General features: G+C 50.5%; 1 non-coding gene across 1 annotated transcript; it reads right to left on the reverse strand.

The window, feature by feature from the left end:
• Positions 1-23,801: 23,801 nt before the first annotated feature.
• Positions 23,802-23,908, reverse strand: LOC128067151 (U6 spliceosomal RNA). The gene has a single exon (XR_008201353.1). It is a non-coding gene; the product is annotated as a U6 spliceosomal RNA (small nuclear RNA).
• Positions 23,909-27,684: the final 3,776 nt, after the last annotated feature.

Consider the following 27,684-nt stretch of genomic DNA (forward strand, 5'->3'; position numbering starts at 1 on the left):
GGGAGCACTCTGCACACCCCCACGGCTCTGTCTCAGCAGCAGTCCCCTTGGGGTCCTCTGTCCTAAAAACTCTAGCTGTCTTTATCTCCTTGGATGTCCAGCTCCATCTTCTGAATTTGGGGAGCCCTCTCCATTCATCCAGGAGGCCCCCTGTGTGCTCTGCAGCCCATAAACCTCTCGGGCAGTGAGTGGGGCCACCACGGGGCTCACTCATCCATTTCCCATCTCCCAGGGACCACTGTCCTTCCTTGACCAATGTCCTGCTGTTCACAAGCTTGTCTGGTTGTGTTGGTAGTTTCGGGAGGGAGGGCAAATCTGGCCCCTGCAGCTCCATCCTGGGTGCACCCATGGCGGGTGGGCTGTACCACGGGTGGAACAGGAGAGAAGGTTCTGAGCACAGGGCAGGCAGGGGTCTCAGAATTTCTCTCTGCTGCCTTTTTTCACAGGCAGGAGTTGGAGAGGGAGGAGGCCTGAGGAGACAAGAGAGTACAGGGGAGAGAGGAGAGCCAGAGCATCAGGGGACCCTGCGTGATGTCAGCAGCACAGAGGCCCAGAAGCCCCTTGACCAGAGGGCCGGGCAAGCCCCAGCACAGCTCTGGCATTCAGGCTGTGGTCCATGCCTAGGTGGGGTGACCAGTCCTTGCTTTTGATCGCCAGGGAAACATGATTCCCTGGGTCTACCCCACTGAGATTCCCCTCTATAACCCTTCTTTCAAAGTCACCCCTCTTCTCAGGCCCCAGTGCTGGATCAATTCATCCAAGGCCAGCCTCTCGGCCTTGGTCCTGCCAGCCTCCCTAGTTCACAAGCCTGAGAACAGTCGTTTGTTTGGGTAAAGCCAGAATCCCTCAACAATTCTCTGTCCTGAAATTCTCAAGAAGAATTTGTTTTTTTTAAACTTGAGCCTCTGCCTGGAAAATCTGAGTGACTTCAACAATGAAACCCTCGACAGCAGTGCATGCATGCATGCTAAGTCACTTCAGTTGTGTCCAACTCTTTGTGATCCCATGGACTGTGGCCTGCCAGGCTCCTCTGTCCCTGGGATTCTCCAGGCTAGGATACTGAAGTGGGCAACCATTCTCTTCTCTGGGGGAATCTTCCCTACCCGGGGATCAAACTCGGGTTTCTTATGTCTCCTGCAGGTAGGTTCTTTACCACTAGGGAAGCCCCCAGCATCAGTAGGATATTCAAATGAACCGCACAGACCACCGGCCCCCACCTTTCTATGAACTTCATCAGGACGTGCAGGGCTGTCTGTGCTGAGGCAGAAGACTGGCCCACAGGGAAGTTCAGCCTCTGCTGGTGGTGGCCTGGCTTCTTGTCCTAGTGCTTCCACAACATGGGACAGGGCCCAGCCCCTATTCTCCCTGGACAGATGTGTCTGGCTGTTGGTCTCCTTAGACCACATGGCAGGCCCAGTCACCCCACGCCAGGCCGAGACTGCCTCCCTCTTGGGGTCTCCCTTGGCCTGAGCATACTGCAGGGCCTGGGAATGCTGGCCTTCCATCCTCCTTCCTTCGCTGACCTCCAGAGGACGAAGACAAGCATCCAGGCTTCTCTGCCAATGGTGGCTGCCCCATGTTCACTGGGGCTGTGACAGCCCAGTGCCCTGGTCAGCACTGGCCTCTGTGGGTGAGTGTGCTCGGTTTCTCCCTGCTGGTGGGTATGCTTGGATTCTAGAGTCCTTGAGGGCCCCAGGGATCATCAACTAAGACACACCCACACTGGACGCTCAGCCTGAGAGGTCTTCCCAAGCCCTCAGTCTGGACGCAGGCAGGCCCGGCTGGAGGAAGGCCGACACTGATCGTCATCTTTGGCCCCGAGCCAGTCCCTCAGGGATGCAGCCACCCCAGCTGCTCCTGTGCATTCCATGGGGGGTGCTGTTCGCCATGATCTGTGTCTCAGCTGCCCTCCACCCTGCAGGGTTCCCAGGCCCCAGACAGCTAGAAGACACAGCTCCTCACCTTTCTCTTTTGAGTACCTGCTGCATGCAGGGAAGATGGAATGAGGCCCAGTGAATCCTACTGCAGGAAATTATGCCTGTCAGAGGATGGAAGGCCAGTATCCTCCTGACGGCTGGTACTGGAGCCTGGGGTACTGCGCATCAGCTCATTGCCTTGCAGCTTTGATCTTGTCCCAGCTGGCATCTTGATCATCCCCATTCCACAGATGGAGAAGGAGGCTCGGAGGGTTTGTCCGCTTGCTCAGACTCACACAGCCAGACAGGTGGCAGCCGACACGGTAAAATGCCAAATCAGTCCCAGCAAGAGACAGGCAGGGAGGGTACACAGAGAAGGTGGCCTTGACCTAGGCTCCGGGGATGGGCTTGCGGACGGAGAACAGAGAGGAAGGGCGGAGAACAAAGGGCATAGACGAATCAGGGTGCTGGCCATCCACTGAGCCTGGCCCTGGGGTATGTGGCAGGGGCAGGACTGGCTCAGGTCTGGGTACCCCCCCTCCAACTCCAGGTCGCAGGGGTGTGGAAGGTATTCTGCTAGGTAGTGACTCCCTTCATAGGGCTAGACCTGCTGGGGCCTGAAGCTGGTTATGAAGAGAAATCTAAAACAGGTTTGTGGGTGAGTCAGTAGCTGGGAGCGCACAAAGAAACAGGCCTCTTGGAGGTCTTCCCTCAGCATCTGCAGACCGGGTGGCTGCCCACGCCTGCTTGCTGGATGGCCAGGACCACAGTGACCCAAGGACCAGCGGGAGCAGGTTTGCTGTGCTGCAGGGTGCCTTCCTGCGGGATCTGGCCTCACTGTTTTGTCTACAGTACTGGAAGGGGTGGGGGAAGGGATGCTGGCCCAGGCTACATCTGAGACCTTGTTCCCAACCACAGACGGGGCGGGTTGGTCGGAAAATATTCCTTTCCTGAGACATAGAAGCTCAGCCTCTTTGAATCACTCGGCCACTTCCTTCCTGTGTGTGTCTTACGCACACTGGCTGGGGGACCGGGCGGGTTCAGGGTGTGTTGTTGTTGCTTGTTTTTAAGTTTATGTCTACCGTCTTGTTCCTTTTCAAGTTGCACGCGAGAGGGGTGGGGTTCGTCCTAAGAGGCCTTTGTCACTGAAGCGGATGTCGGAGATGACTTGGGTTTTCTCTGTAAGTGAAAAACCTCTGCTTGTGAGAATGAACAGGAAGGAGGGTCTCCTTAGGGCCACAGGTAAGGACCTTCACAGGTGACATCATGCTTAGTCTCAAATCAGCCTCAAGATGCAGGTAAGACAGGTAAAGAATGTGAGGACCAGGGAAGCTGTGGTTGCATCTTGGAGACACTGTTTCCTGCATCTTAAGTCCAAGTTGTTCCTGGACATCCATGGGCCATGTCAACATTCCCTCCAGTGTCTGTGCCACCGGGCACCCAGTCTTCCCCCACTCCTCGGCCCCACTCTGCTAAATGTGTCTGCTAATGGTTTCCTGAGATCAAGGGAACTTTGGTTTGCTAGTGTTCCTTTCTCTTTAGGTAAACAGAATACAAAGGGGTTTCTCCAACATCCTTGGCTGTGACTCACAGGAGATGACACAATGCACATGGCAACCCCATATACACACACACACAATTGTACACATGTATATATGCAGGTGTGTATAAACATGTGTACATGTGTAGACAAATGTTTATCTATAACAGAGACAATTTTCACAAGAAACACTGGCTGTATGTGCCCCGCACTCAGCCTCTCTGTGATACATGCACATTTTCTGTATAGTTGCACACACACAAACATAAATGTGAATCTATAACTGATGTAAAATTTAGGAAACATCAACTCACCCTGTGTGTGATACACTTGATGTGTGATCCACCCCATTTCCTGCCAGCTGTCTCCTACTGAACTGTGTCCATACATTAGAAATCACAGTTGATGTGTCAATGGTTAGCAAGCACTGAAAGGGAAGTGGTTGTGTTGGTGGGCCTCATAGTCCCGCACCCGATCCCTTGGCACTTGCACTCCATGCAGTCAGGGATACCTCCTTGCCAACGCTTGTTGTAATTTGATTTTTATTCTAGTTGGATCTAGTCTAGTGAGTGTGAACTAGTATCAGTTGTGGATTTGATTTGTACTTCCCTGTCAGTTAATGATGTTGAACATCTTATGACTTCTTTGTTGAAATATCTATTCAGATCCTTTGCCCATTTTTAATTGGGTTATTTGAGTTTTTGTTGTTGAGATGTCATGGTTCTTTGTATATTCTGAATGCAAGTTCCTTATCAGATACACGATCTGCAGTTTTTTCCCTCCCATTCTGTGGGTTGTCTTACTTCTGTTGCTTTTGCTTTTGATGCTGTATCTAGTCTAACCCAAGCTAATGAAGATTTATTTCTGTTTCCTTCTAAGAGTTTTATAGCCTTAGGTATTTCATTTGGATTTATGTTTCACTTGGAGTTAATTTTTGTATACCATGTGACACCTCAACAACTGATAGAGTCATTTCCTAGGCAGGTTGATAAGAAGTCTAAGGGGCCCCAAGGAAAGAGGGGTCTGGAATTCTCAAGGAGGAAGAAAGGACAAACCTTTTTTCCTCTACATTCCTTAGGATTATATAACAATAATGTATCCTGCCTGAGGACAGTCTCTGGATTAAACCTTCTGGCTAATTCTGTTATCTTAAAATGTAAATTATGGGAGTAGGCCTGGTCTTTACAAGGATTATATAACAATGTATCCTGCTTGAGGACAGTCTCTGGATTAAACCTTCTGGCTAATTCTGTTATTTTAAAATGTAAATTATGCGAGTAGGTCTGGTGAGGTCTTTACAACCTCCAGACATTCTTTGGATTCATTGGAGAGTATATAACTCCATTGCTAACACTAGCAAGGGGGTACTCTTTCTACCCTCTTCTGATGTCTATGTCAGAAGCTTTCTCTATCTCCTTTATACTTTAACAAAACTTTATTACACAGAAGCTCTGAGCGATCAAGCCTCATCTCTGGCCCTGGATTGAATTCTTCTCCTCCAGAGGCCAAGAATCCTGGCGTCTTTGCGTGGTTCAACAACAACGTTTCACAACCAAAGGGACTTCAACTGATTGGGTGAGGCCCGTCTGTTTTCCAGAGGATAATCTGCTTTACTCAAAGTGTACTGATTCAAATGTTAATCACATCTAAACAATATATTCACATATATATCCATATATCCATATGTGTGTATGTGTGTGCTTAGTCGCTCAGTCATGTCCAACTCTGCGACCCTTTGGACTGTAGCCTGCCGGGCTCCTCTATCCATGGGAGTCTCCAGGCAAGAATACTGGAATGAGTTGCCATGCCCTTTTCCAGGGGATCTTCACAACCCAGGGATCGAATCGTGTCTGCTGTGTCTGTTGCATTGCAGGTAGATTCTTTACCCACTGAGCCATCAGGGAAGTCTATATATATATATACACACACACATATATATATATCAAGCCCCCATACATATATATATATGCTGCTGCTGCTAAGTCGCTTCAGTCATGTCCGACTCTGTGCAACCCCATAGACGGCAGCCCACCAGGCTTCCCCATCCCTGGGGTTCTCCAGGCAAGAATACTGGAGTGGGTTGCCATTTCCTTCTCCAATGCATGAAAGTGAAAAGTCAAAGTGAAGTCGCTCAGTCGTGTCCGACTCCTAGCGACCCCATGGACTGCAGCCCACCAGGCTCTCTGTCTATGGCATTTGCCAGGCAAGAGTACTGGAGTGGGTTGCCATTGCCTTCTCTGTGTGATCTTGCAAAGGGACTCAAAACAGTGAAGGCAAGTGACAAAGGAGGGCTTGTGACCAAAGAAACAAGTTCATCAAGGAGCACAATTTCAGGCTAGGGCCGTCCACTCACACAGTGGGCCGTGTCTGCTGCTGGAAAGCAGGATTCTGCTTCATTTTCTTAATGATATTTTTTTTGATGTGGACCATTTTAGAAGTTTTTGTTGAACTTGTTGCAATATTCCTTAGCATGTGGGACTTTAGTTCCCTGACCAGGGATCGAACCTGCACCCCATGCATTGAAAGGTGAAGTCTTTTAAAATTTTATTTATTTATTTATTTTTGGCTGCGCTCAGTCTTCATTGCTCTTCAGGCTTTTCTCTAGTTGCAGCAAGGAGGGGCTACTCTCTAGCTGTGGTGCATGGGCTTCTCTTGTTGCTGAGCACAGGCTCTAGAGCACAGGCTCAGTAGTTGTGGCACACAAGTTTAGTTGCTCTGCTGCATATGGGATCTTCCTGTACCAGGGATTCAACCCATATTCCCTGAATGGCAGGCGAATTCTTTACCACTGAGCCACCAGGGACGCCCAGAAGGCAGTCTTAACCAATGAATCCCCAGGGAGTTCCCAGAATTCTGCTTTTGATGTTGTATTTGATATGCACACAGTTAGCTCGCATGGGTGGAGAAGTTCTCACCCGGCATCTTCATCCAGGCTCACACCAGCCAGGACACCCAAACAACACACACACTCCGCAGGTGGGCGGATGCTGCCTTGGAGTATGGGTGACCAGACCCCAGTTCCCTGCCTCACTGTTCCCTTTTCCTAAATCTGGTTTCCACCCCTTTTCAGATTGCTTTCCACGTCCTTCTATCATGCATGTGTAGAGTCTATTCACAACTTTATCAAAACATCTCTTTGGGGAAAAGTGAGTTTGGGAAGAAAGTGTGAACGTTGAGTCCTGTTTTTCCAAAAGACTCTCCATGTGCACCCCCACTGGACGCAGAGTCATTTTCACGAGCTGCTTGGGAATTTCCTGTTTATTTACCCGGGCTTCCAGACAAACCGGGACTCCGGCCCCACCTCCCCCCACTGCAGTCAACTTGGCGCAAGGAGATGTCTGGGCCGGGTAGCTAAGAGTGACTCACCTCAAACCTTCCCACCCCAGCGGCCCCTGCCCACCGTGGACTGCAGCAGATGGAGGCTCCAGGCACCTGGAACCAGAGGGAAACCCCCACAGGACACCTTCCAGCAAGAGAGAGGAGACAACCAGATCTCAGCCTGGAACAGAGCAGGCCTGTCGCCCCTCTATCCTCCCTGCCGCAGAATTGGGGGGTGGCTGTGGAGGAAGGACTGTACCCCCCTTTCAATGGCTAAGTCAGAGGTCTCTCTTGGTAACAGTCACATTGCACTTGAAAATATGTGGGTTATTTTCAAATATCTTTTGATATTAATTTCTAATATAATTTCACTGTGATAAGAGAACAGACTGTATGATTTCATCACCTTTAGACCAGGAAATTTTTGCACCTTGTTTTACGCCCCTGGATATGTTCCAGTGTCTCCTGATTTATAGTCTATGGGAACTTGAATAGAATTTGTATCCTGCTGTTGTGTGAAAATTGTATAGATCTTTATTATATTGAATTGGTTCATGGTGCTTTTCAGATCTAACTATATACTTCTACTTCTCTGTCTTTTCTTTCTATTAATTTTTTGTGAGTCTGATATTGAAACTCCAGTTAAAAATCTTAATTTATTTACTTAAAAAATAATTGTAATATGTAGTGGAACTATATGTGACTTTGTTCTGTATTTTCCAAGTTTCCTGTAAATGTTATCATACTTTCATAATTTAAAAAAGAAGAAAAAAGAAACGTGCCCCCGAGATGGGCATAATGTGTACACAGGAGATCCCCAGAGAGACCAGAGACACCTCCCTGGGCAGACATGCTAGCAGGCATGGACATGCACATGTGCACACACATGCGCACGCACACACACACACACTCAGAGGCACTCGTTCCCCTCAGCCAAGGCCTCCTATACACTCACTTCCTCTTCCTTCCATGAAGGCCACATCACAGCCAAGCTTGTGGCTGCCCTGCCAGGCCTGACATTGGGAGTCTTTTCTCTCGGAGGCTTGCAGGCAAGACCATCAGACATGCCAGCCTCACCCCTACATCCACCCTGGGGGCAGGGAGAGGGTTGTAGGAAGGGTTGGTCCCTTCCCTGCTGCTTCCCCTCCCCTTGCCTGTGGCCTCTGAGCCCATTTTGAGCCCCTGCTGCTCTGCTCTGCTATTTTTCAGACTTTAGTAAGTAATTCCACAGTTAGGAGGGAGCAGCCTCCATGGTCCAGGGCTGCAGAGGCCAGGAGGTAGATGGTCCCTCGGAGCATGAAGTCACAGGGCCCTCAGCCAGCGCGTCCTGGGTCGCTCTTCCCCCCAGCCCCACCAAGCTCACCCTGCCCACAGGCCTGTGGCTGGCCGAGCAGTCCAGTGACGGGTGATTAGCAGTGGCAGGTTCTCTTCAATTCTTTCCATTCTCCCAGGTTGATTTCCATCTCAAGAGAAGTCCCAAGATTCAGAGGATTCAGATAGGAAGAGAGATGAATTCTAGGAACGGAGTTTTTGTGATGGTTTAACGTCAACATAAGCGGAGATGGTCCTTCTCCCACCTCTGTGCCTGGGTAGTTGAAGGGGACACCTGTCCCTCAGGTCACTAAGCTGGGCTTGCCAGAGAAAATCCTGACACCCACACGCTGTGGACTCAGTTTCTATGTGACAACCCTGCACCCACAATTCCTACCTTAAGCCCTAATCTCCTAGGTTATGGGATGAAGAGCGGGCCTTTGGGAGGTCATGAGGGTGGGGTCTTCATGAATGGGATTGGTGTCCTCTAAGGACAGCACAGAGGAACTTCCTTGGTGGTCCAGTGGCTAAGAGTCTGGCTCCCAGTGCAGAGACTGGGGTTTGATCCAACATGACACATGTCGTGCGGCGTGGCCAAGGATAAATAAATAAATAAAACACTAGGAAGTGGGCTCTCACCACACATGACCCTGCTAGCACCTTGATCGTGGGACTTCCTAGTCTCCAGAACCATGAGAAACAAATCTCTGTTGTATACAAGCTGCTCAGGCTTTGGAATTCTGTTCTAGCAGCCCCAACAGATTACTGCTGCTGCTGCTGCTAAGTCACTACACCAGTTAAATTTGAGTGGAAAATCAACAGAAAGCTGTTGTTAGTGTAAGTATGTTCTAAATATTGTCTTCATCATTGATCAGAAATTCAGATTCAACTGGGTTGGGTATCCTACATTTTATTCTTTCTAATCTGGCCACCCTTACCCAGACCTTCTGTCTGAGGCTCGTTTCTCCTCCAAGAAGCAGCTGACTGGTGGATGCGTGCAGCCCTCTTCCCTCAGGCCCTCTGCCCTGCCAGGGGTCGCTCCTGGTGGGTCCTGCCCCTTTGTCAGTCCTCCCAGCCCCGCTGTTCTTCATTCTGCCCAGCTGGCCCTCCCCACCCCATCCGGCCCTGAGCCTCTGGGGACTGGCCTCCAGTGCTCCTGAAAGGTGTGCACCCTAGCCATCCCTCTGTCCCTGCTGTCCCCTGGCCTTGCCTCCAGCTCCTCCACCCTCTCTGGGCCTCTCCTCCGGCAAAGGTTCACCGAGCACTTTCTCAGCTCCAGGCCAGGTAGAGCGGGGAGCAGTGGGGGGAAGCAGCACTCCAGGGCCCAGGCCATCTACAGGGTTTGCAGAGGGCCTTCTCCTTGCTGTGTTCTCACATGGAGGGAGGGGGGAGGTGGAGAGAGGTGGAAGGAGAGAGAGAGAGAAGCAGCTCTGGCCTCTTCTTATAAGGACCTTAATCCCATCACAAGCTCCTCACCCCCATGACCTAATCACCCCAGAGGTCCCACCTCCAAATGCCATCATATTGGGGCATAGAATTTCCGCATATGAATTTTGATGGGGACCCAAATATTTTGTTCATCACCATCTGTAACAGAAAGCAAAGACAAAGGAGCATCGCAACTATTACCAGACCACTTTCAGGAGACAGGGATCCCCAGCAAGCGTTCTTCACAGCCAGGTTCTGCTCAGGGACCCGCTGCCCTCTCCTGAGGCATGATTTTCACCACCCACCCTTGGGCATCTGGGAGTCCAGGGCATCCACAGGAGATGAAACCTAATGGGTTTCATCCATGGTCACAAAGCACCTGCCATATGGCTGCCAGAATCACATTACCTGCAGCAGGAAATAAGCACAAGCATTGACCAAGTGGGAAGGGGCCCTAGGGGTGTTTTCGGAGGGTGGAAGTGGTGGAGCTGCTGCTGTTGCTGCTGCTAAGTCGCTTCAGTCGTGTCCGACTCTGTGCGACCCCATAGACAGCAGCCCACCAGGCTCCCCTGTCCCTGGAAAGTGGTGGGGAGGAGCCTTCAAAAAATATTCAAAGGTTAAAGCTACTTTTAAAACATTTTTCCTTCAGAGGCAGTGATTTGTGATTATATCTATTGCATCTCTCTTTCAAGCACCCAGAGAAGAACTTTTTAACACATGGTATCAAAAAATCTAACTGATGGCATTGATCATTTTTAAATAAAAAGTTGTTTTTGAAGTGCATTGCTTGGTGTCATTATTCATTTTGTTTCTCGGCAGGGAAATGAATGGATCTGGCATATCCCCAACCCTTTCATTGGTGGCAAAGAGATTGGTCTTTGTTTTATCGTAAACAAAATGTTGAGGACTTCCTTGGTGGTCCAGTGGTTAAGACTTCACCTTCTATTGCAGATAATAGGGGTTTGATCCCTGGTCAGGGAGCTAAGATCTCATATGTTTTGCAACTAAAAAACCAAAACATAAGACAGAAGCAAAAAGAGACAACTCATTGGAAAAACCCTGATGCTGGGAAAGACTGAAGGCAGGAGGAGAAGGGGATGGCAGAGGATGAGATAGCTAGATAGCATCACCGACTCAATGGACCTGAATTTGAGCAAACTCCGGGAGATAGTGGAGGACAGGGAACCCTGGCATTCTATAGTCCCTGGGGTCGCAGAGTCAGGCATGACTTACAGACTGAACAACAATTGTAACAAATTTAATAAAGACTTTAAAAACAATCCACATCAAAAAAAAAAAAATCTTTAAAAAAATTGTGTGTTGAGTCCAAACTTCTGATTTAGTTACTGTTGGGTGCACCACACTGCGTTACATATTTCCCTCTTTTCTAGAAGAAAATACAAAATTCACATGTAATCTCCAGCTGGGTCACCTGTGAAGGGCAGAATGAATATGTTTACTACTGTAGATGTTTAAAATGATTAATCAACAGATTTAGAATTAGTCACCAATCCAAAGGACACCTTAGCCCCCAGTTGGGGCAGTGTCATTTACACTTCCCAGGACTCTTTCCAGGTGGCACTGGTGATAAAGAATCTGCTTGCCAATTCAGGAGACATAAGGGATGAGGGTTCGATCCCTGGGTAGGGAAGATTCCCTGGAGGAGAGGAAATGGCAACCCACTCCAGTATTCTTGCCTGGAGAATCCCATGGACAGAGGAGCCTTGTGGGCTACAGTCCATAGGGTCGCAAAGAGTCTGATACAACTGAAGCGATTTAGCACAGCACGCATAGGACCCATCACCTTTTCTGAGTCGCTTGCTTGTCCTTTGGGCTCTCCATCCTCTCCTCCCAACCCTCCTCCTCAGGTGGCCGGGCTTCTAGAGGCAAAGGACACACACAAATCCCGTACATTCCTGAGTCCCACACACTCCTGACCCTGTTTCCACACTGAGTGGTCATTCCACTAGCTGTGCTGCTTTTACTGAAATCTGTGAGTCCAAGCGTTCAGACCACGCATTTGGACCTACTGGATATCAGGGCTCTGCCAGGGCGGAGGGGGCCCTAGGAAGGCAGGACTATCCCCATCACTTTGCCAGGGGGCCTTGACCACTTCCCTGGGGCTTGTTCTAAGGCACGTCTCCTGCCAGAATGGGACCATGTGCCAGCCCTTGGTAGAGAGTGCAGACAGTGCTATGCATAGTCATGTGTGTTCCACTCCGACAGGCATGGGGCAGAGACAGCGGAGTGCAGTGCAGGGTGGGCCATTCTGTCTTCCTGGGGGCAGCCTGGGCTGGGGCGAGGACTTGCATTTGGGGCCCCCAAGCAGGTGTGTCATTGACAGGTGGAGATCCATCAACCCAGATAGGATGCTCCTCTTGGCCCCCCACCTCCAGTGCAGGCCAGCATCGCCAGCTGCTGGACACATGGCCTTCCTAAGACCCCCAGCTTCCCCTCTCTCTCCGGGCATGTCTGGGACAAATGTGGAACTCAGGGCCGGTGGATGGCTCTGTGTGCAGCCCAAGGTGGATGTTGTTACTCTCAGTGGGCCATGGTTTCTTGGTACACAAGCTGCCATGATGATCCTCTGTGGTGGTGTAAGAGTGGCCAGGCCATGCCAGGACATCCCCAACCCTCCTGCAGGGGCTCCCTAAAGCCTCCCCTGGTCCTGGGACCCAGGGTGGAAGTGGCCACTGCCATGAAGCAATTGTCATTGTCCATCCTCTTGCCAGGAGCTTCTACAGTAATCAGTCACTACCCCTTTCCTGACCCCAGGGGCAGGAAGCTGGTCTGTCTTCTTCCCAGGCAGGTCCCCAGCGTGAGTGTGCCCAGCACAGAGCAGTCTCCTGGTCAGGTCAGGTCAGTGTTTCTGTAAGGAATGCTCACTCTACCTGCCGGAATACCCTTAACCCCTTCTCCATCTGATGCAACTCTCCACTCCTTATCCAGAGATTCCTGCTTGGAGCCCAGCCGGGCTCTGGGAAATGCAGAGAGGGTCCTCAGCCCTATTCCCTGGGCAGCTGCCTGCTGGGCTCACCTGGCACACAGGGGAGAGCTCCTTTTCCATATGGAGGGGAAAGGTGCCATCACACCCATGGGTTGTGCCCCCTGGGCATCGGGCAAAATCAGACAGACGTCCTGATGTCCCAGAGACAAACATGCAAGCACGGAGATGTGCTTGTGTGAGTGTGGCTAGGGCAGAGAACAGATGGAGCTCAGCTTCCAGGAGAAAGGGAGTCATGGGGAGAGGGCAGAGGCAGGAAAGACAGATGGCGCAGCTCTGTGCAAACACACCACAGGGCCTTACCAGCCCCGTGCTTCTACACACATGCCCACTCAGGTGTGTAAAAGTCTGTATATGCCAGGAGTCCACGTCCACCCGGGCTGCTCCAGGGATGGGGTTGGTTGGAAGATCGAGGGGGCTATTGCACAGGGATCCAGAAAAGATGGACTGGGTATGCTCATGTCTCAAGTAACCAAAACCATTACTGGTGGGACTGGAAATCCAATAAACATATTTAGAAACACTGTTTGGGATTTTTTTCTTTTTTTGGCCTTGCAAGATGTCGGATCTTAGTTTTCCAGCCAGGGATTGAAACCACATGCCCTGTGTTGGAGGCATGGAGTCTTAATCACTGGATTATGAGGTAAGTCCCTGGAAATTTCTAATAAAGTGAAAAATATACTTATTCTGTGGGCCAGGAATTTTGCTTCTTTTGTATTTATGCAGAAGAAATGAAACCTAGTGTCCACAAAACATGCACAAAGGTACATGGTGACTTTATTCATAACATCCCAAACTGTAAGCAACCTGTTCACTAACAGAAAACTGGATACACAAATTGTGGTACAGTCACATTGTCCAGCCATAAAACAGCTACAGATGACCAAGACCCACATCAGTCTGGGTGAATCCCCAAAACCTGTGCAACAAATGAGAACTGGCCCCAAACAGGACATATTTGGATTCCCTTTGTGTGTCTGTAAGAACAGAGCAAATCTAGAATGGCCTGGATAAGAGCTTATCCAGATAGTGTCCAGGGAGTAGACATTTGTCAAAACGTGCCCAACTGTAGTTGAATTTGTTACAATATTGGTTCTGTTTTTTGTTTTGTTTTGTTTTGTATTTTTGGCCCTGAGGCATGTGGTATCTTAACTCCCTGACCAGGGATCTAACCTGCACCTCCTGTATTGGAAGGTGAAGTCTCAACCACTGGACCACCAGGGAAGTCCCCATTTTTTGGATTTTGAAGGCAACCTGTGAGCCATTTGGGCCTCCCAGGTGGCGCTAGTGGTAAAGAATCTACCTGCCGATGCAGCAGGTTCGATCCTTGGGTTGGGAAGTTCCCCTGAAGGAGGGCAAGGCAACTCACTCCAGTATTCTTGCTTGGAGAATCCCATGGACAGAGGAGCCTGGCGAGCTACAGTCCATGAGGTTGCAAAGAATTGGACACAACTGAAGCAATTTAGCGCATACACATGCATGTGGGCCATTTGGCTGTGCCCTCCAAAGGCCTTTACCAAGGAACCTGTAAGGCCACCAGGTATGGGTAGAGGCCCCTGACTTCATCTCCTAACAGACCCAATGGCACTCAGTGTTTGAGGCCAATAGCAAGGCTGCAGGGAGCCCAGGGGGCAGACCACAAAGCAGAGAGTCATGTTCTGGACAAAGCCAAACCCTCCTCTCTGCACATGACAATTCCTCTTTCCAAGAAACAGCTCCTGGCTACTACTGGGTCTTGGTGGGGACTGAACGGCTGGCTGGGATGTCAGCGAAATGCAGTCCTGAGCTCAGTGCATGATGGACTGAGTGTGAGCTGGCCCACCCTTCCATGAATTTGGGTCTACATGGTAGCATTCTGTCATCTCACAGAGGTAATGCATGGGAGCCTGAGAAAACCCAGAAGGTGCATGGCAGTTGAGTGAACAGGTAGCTCAAACCCTGCAACATGTCCTCTTGCTTGTGAACTCTTTTCCCTCCATTGACACCTCCTGGGATATTCCCAGGGACCAGATGGTCAAGGCAGCATGATTTCAGATTGTTCTCCATGATGCACTGGCTCTGCTGAGAGCAGGCTATGAGGGCATGACAGCCCCAATGTCAAGTGTCCCTGGAAGAAAGCGGGGAAGGGAAACCATCCCCATGGATGGCGCTTGAGCAGAATGACTGATTATTGCTTTTCTGGATTGAAAGACGGCCAGAAGAATTCAAGTACACAAGTGATTCTTTCCCTTCCCCCACCACTTTGGAGACCTTTGGCAATGTCTGGCAACATTTTTGTTGGTCATATTTAGGTGGAGGGAGCTACTGGCCTCTAGGGGGTAGAGGTCAGCCAGGGACGTTGGCGCACTTCTTATAGTGCACACAGGACTTTCCCCTAAAAAAAAGGATGGTCTAATCCCAAATGTGATTAGCGCCACTGTAGAGAAATCTCGATCCAACATATATATATATATGGCTGAGTTCCTTCACTGTTCACTTAAAACTAACTCAACATTGTTAATTGGCTATACCCCAATACAAAATGTTTTCGGTGTTAAAAAAATAAGATTTAAAAAAAAGAGAGAGAAAAAAGAAATCCCAATCCACACTGATTTATGGGTAGGGGAAGACAGTTTACTGGATGGTCAGGAACTTGAAAAGAACAGGATTCAAAGGTCTGTGACCAGCAGATGTGGTAACAAAGGAAGACATCTGTAGACAGCTCTCTTAACGTATGGAAATATTATGTCCCATGTTTATGCTCATTACAAATACCTCATTCAGGGACTTCCCTGGTGGTCCAGTGGTTAAGACTCCAGACTTACAGTGCAGGGGGCTCAGGCTCCATCCCTGGTCAGGGAACTAAGATTCCACAAGCCCAGGTGGCCAATTTCTTTTCTTTTTTCTTTTTTTAAAGAAAGAAATGCAGAGATCTCAGGCTGCCACACACCTAAGTCACAATCTGCTTTAAAGATTCCAGGGGAGTTGTGTGCATCTTACAGTTCCAGAGGCCTTCAACCTGAGAGGTAGGCTGTCTGGAGAGGCCCATTCTGCAGTCCCTGGCAGTTCTGATGATGTGTGAATGTCGCTGTTGAGTTGAGGGTGTGGGAGGAGGTTTTGCTTATGAGATGGAACCAGTACTCCTAAAGGCGCTAGTGGACATCCAAGCACCCTCTCCTCAAGGGGCGCGGGGAGAGGGATGGGGGCACAGGTGGGAGGCCAGGGCAGAGCCGCCACCCGCATCCCAGGGAGGCAAATTCACTTCAAAACCCTGAGTGGGCCCGATGACACTCAGGTGACCGCTCCATGGAAGAGGCCAGTTGCCAAGGTTAGGGGGGAAAAGCCCCTCCCCCAAAGCATGTAAAATATACCCATCAAAAAGCAAAGGGCTGTAAATGTCTTTATTTCTCTCCCCATTCAATGGCTGTTGAGTTCCCACAGGCACGAGGCAGACACCAGCTAGCACACCACTTTCCGCAGCATAACTTGTGTCGTATCTGTGTACTTACTACCTGGGTGGCTGGCGTCAGTGCAGGTTCCGGCACCACGAGGACCTTGTGACCAAACGCATACAGAGCACGGACGGAGGATCGCTGGCCTCCGGGTGGACCAGACCGCAAAGGAGACACTGACCGCGTGGAGAGGACAGCCGGGCAGGCGGGGCCGCGGCGCGCGCTCAGGATCTAGGCCGCAGGCTCCTTGCGCCGCCGCCGCCGCTCCCAGCAGCAGCGGCGTGAGCTGCAGCGCTGGATCTCGGGTGCCAGTAGTTCTCGCCCTGGCAGCGCCGCTGTGCCGGCCCTGCACCCCAGCTGCCCTAACAGTTCAAGTGCGCGGCCCGCGCGTTGGCATTGGCTAACACCAGGCCGGCCTGAGCCGGGCCAAAGGCCTCAGTGTAGCTCTGCGACTTGGGTTCTTCCGCCCCCGCCGCCCCGGCCCGGGTGCCTGGCTGCAAGCGGTTCTGCTGCCAATACATGGCGCACAGCCACAGCGCGCCCACCGCCTGCACCTGAGGGACGCTCTGTCTCCCCGGCGCCCAGAGGCTGCAATGGAGGCCTGGACGTCGCCGCCCGAATGCCCGCCGCCGGTACGAGGCTCGCGCACTCCTTGAGCTTGAGCACCAGCTCGGTGGGCAGCCGGCCCGTCGGGCCCCGCGAGCCCCGCGAGCCCCGCGAGCTCTCGGCCTCTGGCCTACCCGGCGGCCACTTGATCTTGGAGGCAGAGAGGGAGGCTTCGCGGCGCCGCTGCTCCTGAAGCACTCCTGCGCGCGGATCAGGTAGTAGCCGATCACCTCTTCCTGGAATTGGTGCCGGTGGCTGGTGAGCAGCAGGCCCGCGAAGATGAACCTTTGCTCGCCCTGCACGGCGGCGCGCAGGATGCTGAGCTCAGCTTCACGTCCATGCTGTACTTCCAGCTGTCGCCTGGGGCCCGCCGCCTTGTACGTGGGCGACGGCGCGGTCTTCTCTAAGGACACCCACGACCACGTCACGATATAGCCCAGGATCTGGACTCTGGGGCCACACTGCCACCGACTGACACTTGTGCAATCAATAACACGGGGACCTGCCTTGGGAGCCTGTGAAGACGAGATACACGAAAATGCTGAAGGAGGAAAGCGCCCCGGGGAAGTGCCAACCTGTCCTGGGTACTGACTGTGTGCCAGTCATGCCCCTCACTTGCTTTCCTCTTGAAACTTAAAAAGTACTGGTTACGGGACTTCTCTGGTGGTCCAGTGGCTAAAACTCCGAGCTCCCAATGCAGGGGTCCCAAGTTGGATCCCTGGACAGGGAACTAGATCTCACCTGCTGCTACTAAGATTCGGTGCAGTCAGTCAGTTCAGTCGCTCAGTCGTGTCCGACTCTGTGACCCCGGGGACTGAAGCACCGTCAGGCTTCCCTGTCCATCACAGACTCCGGGAGCTTGCTCACACTCATGTCCATAGAGTCGGTGATGCCTTCCAACCATCTCATCATCTCATTTATATTTGACACGGTGCAGCCAAATATAAATAAACATTTTTTAAAACATTGGGTAGGAGAGCAATTATTTGTAAGCTGCTTCTTTTTTTAAAGCAAATCCTTTTTCCTGGGGCTTTACTATTGAGATCGCGCGCGGCAATCAGTCAGATACTTTGAGCAACCGGAGGCATATCGAACATGGGTCCTCCCTGAGGGTAGGGGGGTGGAGTTGCAGGGGGTGGAAGGCACCTTTCTCACTGCCTTCCCCTCCCGGGAGGAGGAGAAGAGAAGGAGGTGTGCCCAAGAATTACTCCCTCGGTTCCCAGCTTTTCCCAAGGACCCACACAGTGTTAAAATTAATTCCCCTCCGTGGCAGCATATCGTGTTCCAATCTCGGCAGAGAGAGTTTTGGTTGTGACTTGCCTACGGTTTGTTTTCTGCATAGGCGTGTTTATGCCTCTCCTTCTGGAGAAACTAAAGGGACAAAAACTCCCCTAGCCAGAGCGCGCGCCTACGTCCCGACCCGCCGCACACAAGCGCACAGGCACGCGTTCCAGACGGAGCCCGGGCGGCGGCGACCGAGGGCAGGCCTGGGAACCCCCGCGTGGAGGATGCGCCCCGCCCGCCGGTCCGTCCCGGCGCGCGCCAGGCTTCCCCGGGTCTCGGAAGGGATCCATAAACGCGTCACATTGATGCAGCTGCGAAGAAGGTCCAGCTTAGCTTCTAGCGACAGGATCAGGATCGGTGTTTGTAGAGAGGCACACTGAGTGAGACGGAGCCCAGCTCTCCAGCGTGTACCCCGGCCCGGCCGCAGGCCGGCCAGCCCCAGGCACCGCCCCCAGCCTCTCTACAGAAACCTGAGACAGCCTGCCGCCCTGTATGGCGCTCGGGGAGGCGTCATAGGGTAGGATCTTATTAGGCCCGCCCTGCGGGCGTTATCCCACCCCTAGTCCAGCCCAGTGTCCACTGCAAAGTGCAGAGTCCCTCAGAGGGATCCCGGCTGGAACGCAAAAGAGAGAGACCTGTGCCAGGTGGCCCAGGAGGAGACGGAGGCTCAGAGCCTCTGCAACCCTCACTGAGGACAGGAAAGGGCCACAGAGACCAGATGTCTCCATGATTAAAGAAACTGTATGGAGGGCTTCCCGGAGGAAGCTCCAATGCAGGAGCCACATGTTCAATCCCTGGGTGGGGAAGATCCCCTGGAGGAGGAAATGGCAACCCACTCCAGTATTCTTGCCTGGGAAATCCCATGGACAGAGGAGTCTGGTGGGCCACAGTCCAGGGATTCCTAAAGAGTCATGACTGAGCACACACACACACACACACACACACACTGATTTAAAGGGAAAATTCATTAAGTGATGCTAGGTTTCCAATTGAATGATTGCTTAATTTCAGAAGATAAGAATGCCCAGAAAGGGCCTCCGTGTTGGCTCAGTGGTAAAGAATCTGTCTGCCAATGCAGGAAACACAGGTTCAATTCCTGATCTGGGAAAATCCCACATGCAATGGAGCAACTAAGCCCAAACCGCAGCTACTGAGTGTGTGCTCTAGAACCGGTATTCCACAACAAGAGAAGCCACCACAATGACAGGCCCTTCCACCCCAAGTAGAGAGTAGCCACCGCTCACCACAACTAGAGAAAAAACCTGTGCAACAAGGAAGACCCAGCACAGCCAATAAAAATAATAAGAAGGAAACCAAATGGAGGTGTACACAGAATGTCTGCATCCGTATGAGCACTGTGGCTAGAGCCTTCAAAACCACCACTAGCCGTTTTAAGTATTTCCTCTTTACTGTGGACACTAAAGAACAGTTGGAGACATCACCTGGCTGAGACGTGGGCTGGAAAGCAGGTGCCTTCCTTGGGCAGCAGACCAAAAAAGCTGTTACTGCTGCTGCAGTTTCTGAGGAAGGACCTGGGTCAGATGGAGTACCACACATGGTCACCCAGGAGGGGGCTTGGGGCCAGGCCTGCCCATCTCCTCCCAGAGAAGGGGAGAGAGGGCTGGCGGCCCACCTGCTCCTACATTCATTCATTCAGCAAATGTGTGTCGGTGCGGGACCCAGGGATCCAGGAACCCTGGCCAGAGGAGCTCACATCCTGTACCCAGGACAGGATAGACAAGTGGCACACTGCTCAGCTGTCAGGTGGTGAACTGCAGACCTAGGGAGCTTTGGCAAGCCTTTCTAGGGCAGGCCAGCCAGCAAGCCTTCCCATGAGAGAGTGTGTAGGTGGACAAGGCAGTGACGACGAGAGATGGGCCCCCCTCTGCCCCGATGGATTGATTTAGGCTGGGGGGAGGAACCTGGGCCCACATCAGAAAGGCTGGGGTGGAGGCCTGTGTTTGCAGGTTTGTCTGGGATCTGAGGGGCCCTTCTGGGCCTAGTGAGATCAGCACCCTAGTGATGTGCTGACCCCTGTTGTCAGGGGCAGAGAGAATGGGGAGAGAGAGTGGGAGTCACCCCATTTCTGCCCTTGAACCGAGCAGCAGCCTCGCTGGGGGGTGGGGGGGCAGGCTGTACTAAGATGCCCTGCAGACCCCCTGCACGGCAGGCCCAGCAGAGCAGCACAGCCCGGAGCCTGGCCAGGCCACTGCTTGCTTTGCTGGAGGTGGGCTTCCCGGCTCTGTGCCAGTCACTGGTGGAGGGAGAACTGGGTGTGAAATTCTGCTGGGGATGGTACACGTGGGTGCAGGGTCTTGTTGCAGCCTCACACAGGCCCTGCCAGGACCTCCACCAGGAGGTCTCACCTCTGCTGTCCCACTGGCTCAGGCGGCAGGTGTGGCTGGCCCCATTCATCATTGAGGAAGTGGATGAGGAGCTGACAGCTGGTGAGGTGGGGGAGCCTCCCTGTTTTGTTCACCCTCACCTGTTCCTGCCCTGGAGCTCCTCTCTCCCATCCTGACTGAGCACCTGGGGTCTTTTGCATGCTGCTTCCTTTGGCACCAAGAACCCATCTCTGACACTGAGCCCCCAGGCACCACTCCAGGAAGTGGGACCGGGCTCCTGCTGAGGTTTACCTAACATCCTCTTCCTTACTTCTCCTCCTCTTCCCCATCCCCAGGTGCTGGCCTTGAGTCTGTCATTTCCCCAAGATTCATGGCAAGTGTGTCATAGCATAAAAAGAAAGGCAAATCAATAAATAATAAATACATAAAAATCCAAGATCGAATACCATGAATAGTGGATTTTCCTGTAAATCGGAAACACTGGCTCAGTGCTGCCCTCTAGTGTTGACAAAGTTACACAGATAATCCTCTTAACCAACTCATCCCCTCCCCATGCCCTCCCCCCATAAGGGAAAAACAGGTTTGCCCCTGGATTTTCCTTTCCAGGTGGATGGAGCTGGGCGGCACTGTGCTCAGGTTTGGAAGATAGAGGGCGGCTTGCCCTGCCTCGGCCAGAGACTGGCTAGGTCCTGCCTTGGTGTGGTGTGACACACAGAAGCCGCCCCTCCCAGGGCTGAGCTGCGGCGAGTCAACGCCCAGGGAGACTGCCGGCTGGTTCCCAAACAGCCGCCCTTGGACCACTCCCAGGAGCCACTCCCAAAGTTCCAAGAGTCACCAACAGAGAGGGTTGGCCCAGCATCCCACCCGTGGGTGGGGGCAGAGGGTAGAGGCTCCCTCTTTAGATGGGGCGCATGGCTCCCTGGAGCGCTTGGTAAAGGCGAACGGACCCAAGGACTCTTTATTTTTTTCTTTTGAACTTTTTATTTTGTATTGGGGTCTAGCCGATTAACAATGTTGTGATAGTTTCAGGTGAACAGCGAAGGGACTCAGCCTTATGTATACATGTATCCATTCTCTTCCAAACTCCCCTCCCACCCAGGCTGCCACATAACATTGAGCAGAGTTCCATGCCAAGTACTCTAAATAAGCATCCTCTATGGGTCTAGTCAAGGCTATGGTTTTTCCTGTGGTCATGTATGGATGTGAGAGTTGGACTGTGAAAAAGGCTGAGAACCGAAGAATTGATGCTTTTGAACTGTGGTGTTGGAGAAGACTCTTGAGAGTCCCTTGGACTGCAAGGAGATCCAGCCAGTCCTTTCTGAAGGCGATCAGCCCTAGGATTTCTTTGGAAGGAATGATGCTAAAGCTGAAACTCCAGTACTTTGGCCACCTCATGCAGAGAGTTGACTCATTGGAAAAGACTCTGATGCTGGGAGGGATTGGGGGCAGGAGGAGAAGGGGACGACAGAGGATGAGATGGCTGGATGGCATCACTGACTCGATGGACGTGAGTCTGAGTGAACTCCGGGAGTTGGTGATGGACAGGGAGGCCTGGTGTGCTGCGATTCATGGGGTCGCAAAGAGTCGGACACGACTGAGCGACCGAACTGAACTGAACTAATGGATCTTCAAATCAAGCCAATCTGGGAAACACTGTTCTAGAACAGTCATCTGTTAGGAGCAGTTTCTGTGGGTTCCACATGGGTTTGTGACTGTCATGCATGGCAGGTGATCCAGGGGCAGCAGGTACAGGTTTCACCCTCTAGCACATTTTGCTAGGGGTGTGTTTTAAACTTCGAATTCATTTTATTTTATTTTGTATTGTCTTTAAAGGAACATCAAGTGGGGTTCGACCTCAAGTTAAACAGTTTATTTTGCTTTGTCTCTCAAAAGGGTATATCATGCTTTAATTTAGCACTAAAGCATCCCATCCGTGAAGGAAAACCTTGAAGCAGAGACGTATGAGCCCATGGGGAGATGTAAAACAAAAGTTGACTAAACTCAGGGTAAAAGCAAACCAAAAAAAGGTTAAAATAATTTCAGAGATGAAATCCAATTATAAGGGAGCAGAGAGAGAACAGGGACAGCCAGCATAGTAATGACTGTAAAAAACGAAAATTAGTAAAATGAACAAAAGAGAAGAGTAATAAACTAAAGTGAAAGTGAAAGGCGCTCAGTCATGTCTGACTCTTTGTGACCCCATGGACTACATGATCCATGGATTTCTCCAGGCCAGAATACTGGAGTGGGTAGCCTTTCCTTTCTCCAGGGGATCTTCCCAACCCAGGGATCGAACCCAGGTCTCCCACATTACAGGCGGATTCTTTACCAGCTGAGCCACAAGGGAATGAAGTAAAGGCTAAAGGCAAATGGCACAGAAGAGACTAGAGGTAAAGAAGGGCTTCCTAGGTGGCTGCCTATGAGTGGAGGAGATGCAAGAGACACGGAGATATGGGTTCAATCCTTGGGTCAGGAAGTTCCCCCAGAGGAGAAAGTGGTAACCCACTCCAATATTCTTGCCTGGGAAATCCCATGGACACAGAAGCTTGGTGGGCTACAGTCCATGGGGTCGCAGCGTCGAACACAACTTAACAACTAAACAACAACAACAATCACCATAACCATATATGGCTTTATCTCATCATTTCAGAAAAAATGGCTTGCACACAAATGTAAATACTAAAAGAATTTAAGATGTACAATCCCCTTAATATCCTTTCATTAATTAAGAAGAAACAAAATGAGGGATATATGTACAAAGATAGCTGAAATACGTTGTTGTACAGCAGAAGCTAACACAATATTGTGAAGCAAGTATACTCCAACAGTAAAATTTTAAAAAATAATTAAAAGAATAAAATAAAAATATATGATGTCTGTGTTGGAAAAGAAGAGACAAAAATGGTTAGCCATCGTAGAGTGATCTGGGATATTCAATCAGGGAAAAGTGGAGGAGAATCAAGAGCAGCACAGATGGCAGTTTTAAAAGAGAAATCTAAGACCAGCACTCACAGATTTAGCCTTTCAAAAGACAGAACTTCTGATGTAAACACTCGATCTACACACTGAAAGGGCACACTGTATATAAGGAAACTGTCCTAACATAATTGACACCACGATATAGCCTCATAATATTATTAAGTTTTAAAGATAAAAGAGAATTATTTGAATATGTTAGCTACAAAGAAAGTCAGGCTGGTAACATACTTCTTGGCAGCCAAATTCAATGCCTGAAGACACAGGGGGCCACATTTACAAGATACTGAAAGAAATAAAGAGGTGTGAGCTGAGAAATGTTTATACCCATCTAGGCTAGACTGCAAGGAGATCCAACCAGTCCATTCTAAAGGAGATCAGTCCTGGGTGTTCTTTGTGTTTTTTTTTGAAAAGCAATTTTTATTGAAGAATTTGGAGGGATAGTCTCATAATAGTAAAAATACTAAAGTTGAGTATAAAAAAACGCCTTGGTGCAGCGCAGCGTCTGGCTGGGAGGCGCACAGGACACAGCGATGGCCCCTGCAGAGGGCGCCGGGCAGGGCTGGGGCGACAGAGGGAGTGAAGCTTCTAGAAGGACAAGTGCTACCGGGGGGAGCCATCGGGGAGACGGTCCCAGTGGGAAAAAATATGGAACGCTTCACGAATTTGCGTGTCATCCTTGCGCAGGGGCCACGCTAATCTTCTCTGTATCGTTCCAATTTTAGTATATGTGCTGCCGAAGCGAGCACCTGGGTGTTCTTTGGAAGGAATGATGCTGAAGCTGAAACTCCAGTACTTTGGCCACCTAATGAGAAGAGTTGACTCATTGGAAAAGACTCTGATGCTGGGAGGGATTGGGGGCAGGAGGAGAAGGGGACGACAGAGGATGAGATGGCTGAATGGCATCACCGACTCTATGGACATGAGTTTGAGTGAACTCCGGGAGTTGGTGATGGACAGCGAGGCCTGGCGTGCTGCAATTCATGGGGTCGCAAAGAGTCAGACATGACTGAGCGACTGAACTGAACTGAACTGAGGCTATTTCTTCATGGATAAAGGCTACGGACGCATCATTTAAAAACATGTATGAGTTCTGGAAATACTAATCAAATGGATGGATCTTTCATGAGAAGATTACTAGAAGATGAGTTCCAGTGGGTCAAGAACGAATGGAGTTTTGGTAAAAGGCAGTTGAAGCAAAGGGTGCATCCAACCACAGGGGCCAGAATGGGCAATGCACCCATGTCCCCACAAGAGGGAAGCAGACGGCCAGGCATAGTCTGTGAACAGCATGAACAAAAAGGATGTAAAATTGACACACGTGAAAAACAGCCTTCATGCAGAAACAAAAGCGGATGCTTTTGAATTGTGGTGCTGGAGAAGACTTTTGAGAGTCCCTTGAACTGGCAAGGAGATCAAATCATTGAATTCTAAAGGAAATCAACCCTGAATATTCTTTGGAAGGACTGATGCTAAAGGACTCATTGGCCAATACTTTGGCCACCTGATGCAAAGAGCAGACTCATTGGAAAAGACCCTGATGCTGGGAAAGATTGAGGGTAGGAGGAAAAAGGGATGACAGAGGATGAGATGGTTGGATGGCATCACCAACTCAATGGACATAGTTTGCAAACTCTAGGAGATGGTGAAGGACATGAAGGATATGGGCATGCTGGAGTCCATGGGGTCACAAAGAGTAGGACACGACTTCATGACTGAACAACGACAAGAAACAAAAGGAAGTTAGAAGACATAATGAAAGAGCATATTTCATTTATAATGTTAATTAAAGCAAAAGTATTGAGAAGTGAACTTGAGATGTGTGAAACACATATATGGGAAAATGATACTATCTCCAAAAGGCACACAAGTAGAATCTCACACACTATGTCCTATATGTGGAGGACTGTACTTATTGTTCCTTCCTAAGCTCATTTGTAGATTTAACATGATCCCATAAGAAATAGAAGCACTTTTTTTTCTTCTTGCAGTCAGACAAGCTGATTTTAACGTTCACTTGGAAAACTAAATGAGAAGCTCTATACGGTAAAAGACGCTTCCCTAGTGGCTCAGATGGTAAAGAATCTGCCTACAATGAGAAGACCCAGGTTCAATTCCTGGTTCGGGAAGATCCCTAAAGGGAATGGCTATTCACTCCAATGTTCTTGCCTGGAGAATCCCATGGACAGAGGAGCCTAGTGGGTCCGTGGGGTATCAAAGAGTCAGACACAACTGAGTGACTAACACTTTCACTTTCATACTGTAAAAAAGAAAACAGAAAGATAAAAGTGTCAATAGTACATACACTACGAATTTCAGACACAAGAGATCAAATTGACGCTATTATGAGAAACATTGGCCACAGAGACAAAGGGTGAGGGGTTCAGAACAACCCCCAGGGACACGGGCACATGAGGCTGGACTCTAGACTTGACTCCATTCACTATTGCCACCTGCTCCCCTCCCATCACTGCCTGAGCCACCACTCCCTTTATGTCCTAGCCTGGCATCCTGGTCTGACCCACCAGATCAGGTGCTAATTCCTTGAGGACTGGGGGACTCAGGTTGGGAGGTGCTGGATGCCAGGGAGGGGTGTCTTTGGTGACAGGCATGGAGCACCTGCTCTCACTCTTGGTGGCACAACTCTTCCCACCAGATCTGAGACAGCAGGAGGGCATGGAGGCCTGTCCCCACCCACTGAACCCATCCTGCAAGGTTCAGGGACTGACTCAATCTACTCCAGAGGTGAAGACTGGCAGTCTGCAGGTTACAAGTGACCCACAGGTGGGTTTTGTTCAGTCGACACATACTGGCATTTTAAAAGAGTTGTCAACATTTGTAAATCAGGCCTTTCTGCTTAAAATCCAGATTTCTGGTTCCTTTTTACATAAAGTCAGAAGAGCTGGTGGTGCTGGGCCTGCCTGCCCGGCAGTGGCTCCCCTGAGGTCAGACCTCTAGTCTCTCAGGCAGCCCTGGTCCCTTCACATGTCTGCCTGGCCCTGGAGCACCAAGCCCTTCCAATGATACTTAATTCCTTTTCAGCCAACCAAGACTGAGGACAGTGCTGGGCCATCATCTCTGGACCTCCCATCTCTCACAGTGTCTTTAAACGTTAACTGTGAGGGACTTCCCAGGCAGTCCAGTGGTTAAGATTCTGCACTCCCACTTCAAGGGCCGTGGGTTTGATCCCTGGTTGGGGAACTAAAATCCTGCATGCTGAGCAGCATGGCCAAGAAAAAAAGAAGAAAAACAAAAAGTGCATGTGGCATCCTGGAAGCTTGAAAGTCCACTGGGCTTTGCTCTTTCTAGCCCAATGTGGCTGGAGCATCTAGTGCAGGAGGGGATGGGTAATCAAGACCAGAGAGGTAGACTGAAGCAAGAGCAGGCCAGGACCACACAGGTCTTGTTAAGGTGTTTGCACCTGGGGCTTGATCCTGAGGCAGTGGATGACCTTGGAGAGTTTTAAGGGAAATAGAAGAAAGAAAGTGTTGGCTACAAAGATCTCCCCAGACCACTAAGGAGTGGGGTTTAGCTTCGGCTAGTACACCCAGAGGGAGGAGAAAAGAAGACAGGAGTACCAGGGTCTTCAGAGTGCTCATCTCAGCCATGTCCATGGTGACACTGGAAGATGCTACAGTTCCCCTCAAGGCAATTTTCTTATTACAATTTCGAGAGTGTTTGGATTGCAGACACACTTCAACCCTGGCTTCACCTTCTTCTTCTGAATACAGACAGGCAAACTGAGAATTGGAGGGAAGAGAGGAGGAAATGCTGGACTGGGACGCAGTGAAGCAGAGGGGTCCCAACCATGCCACCAGGCCAACTGGTGCAACCTTGGCCACCCATCCTCCACCCTCTAACTCTAGGGGTCCCCAGGCCCAATATCCAGTGAAAATCAAGTTGTGCATTTCCTTTTTGTAATAAAGAAAGCTTTCCTCCTTACACTCAGTGAGACTCAAGGAAGGGCAACCAGCACGTTTGCGGTAGCTTAGACGGTAAAGAATCTGCCCGCAATACAGGAAACCTGGATTCAATCCCTGGATCAGTAAGATCCACTGGAGGAGGAAATGACAACCCACTCCATTATTCTTGTCTGGAAAATCCCATGGACAGAGGAGCCTGGTGGGCTACAATCCATGGAGTCACAAAGAATCGGACATGACTGAACGACTAGCACTTTCACTTCACTTTCCCAGGTGTTCACGAATTTCTGAGCTTCTTAGACCTCCTTAAGCCCTGCCTTATCTCAGCCTCCCCTCTCATTTCATCTTTCCCCTCCGTCTCATATTTTGTAGAAGAAGAAACAGAGGCCAGCACTATGGAGGTGACTTACAATAGAGGCTAAAGTTCCAAAGGAACTTCCTTCAAAGATTACACATAGAATTACCATGTGATCCAGCAATTCCGTTTCTGCAAAGACACCCAAAGGAACTGAAAGTAGAGAATCGACTGGATATCTGTACACCACATTCAGAGCAGCATGATTCACAGGAATCAAAAGATGGAAGCAGGGGGACTTCCCTGG

This window comes from Budorcas taxicolor, chromosome 21 (genome assembly GCF_023091745.1).
Source record: "Budorcas taxicolor isolate Tak-1 chromosome 21, Takin1.1, whole genome shotgun sequence".
Taxonomy (NCBI): Eukaryota; Metazoa; Chordata; class Mammalia; order Artiodactyla; family Bovidae; genus Budorcas; species Budorcas taxicolor.